This window comes from Tribolium madens, unplaced genomic scaffold (genome assembly GCF_015345945.1).
Source record: "Tribolium madens isolate multiple individuals breed KSU strain unplaced genomic scaffold, Tmad_KSU_1.1 Scaffold_7;HRSCAF=85;Tcas5.2_LG10, whole genome shotgun sequence".
Lineage (NCBI taxonomy): Eukaryota > Metazoa > Arthropoda > Insecta > Coleoptera > Tenebrionidae > Tribolium > Tribolium madens.
Window position 1 is genome coordinate 3,647,030 of NW_025401050.1, and position 3,698 is coordinate 3,650,727.

General features: G+C 32.2%; 1 long non-coding RNA gene across 1 annotated transcript; it reads right to left on the minus strand.

Moving 5' to 3' along the window:
* LOC123009608 lies at nucleotides 1-2,882 on the minus strand. Its single transcript, XR_006413028.1, has 3 exons — nucleotides 2,468-2,882; nucleotides 1,102-1,218; nucleotides 1-621 (listed from the first exon to the last, which is right to left on the minus strand). It is a non-coding gene; the product is annotated as an uncharacterized LOC123009608 (long non-coding RNA).
* Nucleotides 2,883-3,698: the final 816 nt, after the last annotated feature.

The following is a 3,698-nucleotide window of genomic DNA, read 5'->3' on the forward strand; positions in this document are numbered from 1 at the left end:
CTATACAATAGGAAATACTACAGAGTGATTTTGAAATACACAACACTATTTAAATCAATAAATTATGAAGGTACATTTGAGTGCAAAGAAAAAAACGCAAATTGATTTTTTTATAATGTAATTTGGCCTGTTAATAAATGCCAGTTTTTTGACGTTGTCTTTGTCACAATTTACAATATTATAATTGTCAGGCATCTTTCAAACTTCTATCAAGTTCTTCCATGTTTCTTCATTTCGTTTTTAACACTGACTATGACATTGCACCAAATAAGACATTTGTTTTGATAGTTTTCTAACCTTTTTGGGAACAACCTTTTTCACACTATGTTAATCTCTAAAAAATTTGACAATTTGCGTTTTTTTGCACTCAAGTGAAATATGTATTTTTGACAATTAACTCTCAAAAAGTGGGTACACCACTGACCCACCGTTTATATAAAATAAAAAGTTTGGGCAGGTAAATAAATTCGTATTTTTAAAATAAAAAAACTGGAATTAAATTTTTTGTTTGTCACTGGAGAGCCCTCTATTATTACGCTAGTTAAGCACTCTTGTCCAGTCATCGCCGACTCCATTCATACTAGCGTATACGGCCTTTCCATGGGCATCAAATTTGCGGGCCTAGAAAGCAATCCATGAAACGTTCCTCTACTGGCGACATCAGTAGATTAAAATAAAAATAAAATTTAGAGATTAGGTCTCATCTTGTCATGTTTGACAGTTAAAAGGATTCATTTTTCAATTTTTCATCGACATTCGACATTTTTGCTGCATCTTAAAAATTATAATGGGCAAAAAGTGTTTCATTTGTGGAAATCGAAATGGACCATTGTTTCAAATTCCCAGTAATTTCAAAATGCGTCGACAATGGATTGACATATTAAAAGAAAAATATGGTTAGTTATTTATTCTATCTCCGTAAACGCTCTTAGTAAATGTTTATCTTTTATACTGACATTATTRTGATGGTTRCAGATACAAAACTAATTTCAGATTACACGGTAATTTGTTGCGAACATTTTGAGAACAAATATATTTGTAGCTCAAGTACAGGACGTTCTCATAAATTAAGCAAAGATGCTGTGCCTTTCCTGTCCTTACCTGTAAGATAATTGTCCTGTTTCATATTATCCTTCCTTAACACTTTTGCAATTTTAAGAATCCTGTTAATCTCGGTGGTACTGACCAAGAAGCTTCTCTAAATTGTTTCCCTTTACACTACGAATCAAAAATATCACAATCCTCGCAAGTAAATTTAATTTCGTGTGAACAAGTTACGAATATGCAAAGGCAAATTAAAATTTTAACTAGAAAATTAGAACGGGCAAATGAAAAAATTAAAAAAATAGATGAAGAGAAAAAGAAAAATGCTAAGGTTTTATCTGCTGTAAACAAAATTYTAGGGGACGCGGAGCAATTAGAWGAAAAAGCGGTTTTTCTTATCGATATTATAAATAACTACGGCAGCAGGAAGCCAAGATGGTCGGAGARATCAGTAAGGTTGTGTACTATTTGGAGGTATTCGTCACCAAAGGGATACAATTTTTGCCACAATAACGTAATTAGAATACCATCTTACTCGTCAATAAATAGGTACCTGGGAAAATGTCATAGTAAAAACGAGTTGATACAACAACGTTTATGTGCTGAAATTTCAAATCTTAAACCAATTGAAAGAATCTGTTCATTGATCATCGATGACATGTCGATTCAACCAAAAGTATCCTACAGTCGAAGTGAAGATACTGTATTTGGACTCGATACTTCGCGATCAAACGTTATTAGCGAAAAACCGAAAATAGCCAATAAAATGTTATGTTTCGTAATACACGGATTGTCTACAAAGTACACTATTCCTGCAGGATATTTTTTCCATGAAATGTTAACAACAGCAAATTTTCATAAATTAACGTTAGACGRATTGAAACTATTAACTCATTGTGGGTTTATAGTTTTAAGGATCGTTACAGATAATGCATCTTCAAATGTAGCACTTTTTAAAATCCTCGGTGGAGGATTAATGAAACACCAAATTGACCATCCATTTTTAGAAAATATGCCAATTTTTTTAAGTTTCGATTTTTGTCACGTTTTAAAAAATGTTAGAAATTGGTTTTTGGCTGGTGATATGTGCACTTCAGAAGGTACGATTTCYTCGTCGTATTTACGAACCTTATACGAACTTCAGAAAGAAATGCCAATAAAACCAGTAAGATATTTATCAAAAAAACATTTATTTCCTTCAAATTTCGAGAAAATGAATGTGTTAAGGGCAATTCAGATCTTTTCGCCAGCAGTGACAACATCGTTGAAATTTTTACAAGAAAATGGAAATGACGAGTTTTCTCTTGTAGGGAACACGGTAAAATTCATGGAGAATATGTATTACTTTTTCCAAATACATAATGTCTCAAATAAAACACACTATATCTGCGCACTAGATAGTTCTGTTGCCCCTTATACTCACATATCAGATCAGCGTTTACATTGGCTAAATAATGTTCTCCCTGAATACATTGATGACATCCAAAAGTGTTCTTCTGAGGCTTGCTTAAAGGGGCTATCAAAGGAAACCGCTCATGCTATAAAATTCACAGCCCAAAGTACATATTTGTCAATTAAATTTCTTTTAGACCAGGTTGGATTTTATTATGTACTTACAAGATCCTTCAGCAGTGATGCTCTTGAGGGAATGTTTTCTCATGTACGATTAAAAGGAGGCTGTAATGACGCAACTGATGCGAGAGCAGCGGAGTATGCTGTACGACAAATTTTAAAATGTGGCATTGTCAAAGCATCAAAATCGGCAAATATATCTCATGACGTGACCTTTATCAGCCACACTAATTTAATGCCCACGATGCAAKTTTTGGACAGAGCAAATTTGAAACTTACACTACCCAAAGAAGTGGAGATCCAACTTAAAAGCTTGCATGATGACGTTGAATGTGAAGAGGATATTTATTCTGCTTCTGTTGSTTTCTTAGCCGGATATATTGTTAAAAAAATTAATGATACATTCCACTGTGATGCATGCCTTACTCCACTAATGTCGCAAACAGTCCCAGGACCTCTAATGAAGSTCATAGTACTTCAAGACCATGGTGGATTACTTTATCCTAGCCGACCATTTGTATCACTCATCAAAAGAGTTGCAGATATAATACAGGAAATGCTACCTTACATAACAACAACAAAAACTTGTCAACAATTGAGTGAGGCTATTTATCCTTATTTGCTAAATAACAAAATGTTTCAATGTTCACCTCATTCATTAACAGTACTCCGCTTAATTATCAATACAACTGCTAAACCAGTTTTAGATAATATTTGTTTTGAAAAGACTGACAATTTAAAAAGAAAAAGAATAGATAATAAACCTACAAGTAGAAAAGTTTTGAAATTATAAAAAATAAATAACTGTCTTGACATCAGACTCTGTTTTATTTTATTTTCTTGTTACTATTGGCTATTAAAAATTTATTGCTTTTACTTTAATCTCTTTTTTTTTAATTCAAAGAAAATCCAAGTGTTCAAACATTTATTCAAAAAAATCAATTTAAAATCAGATTTTCACAAAAATATGTATATTTTACCCAAAACAAGACCTTAATTTTTAGCATTAATACCATAGATCCTTTGCATAGTTTTGCTGTTTTTATATTTAAATGATACCAGTCAAAACATTGAGCTCAATA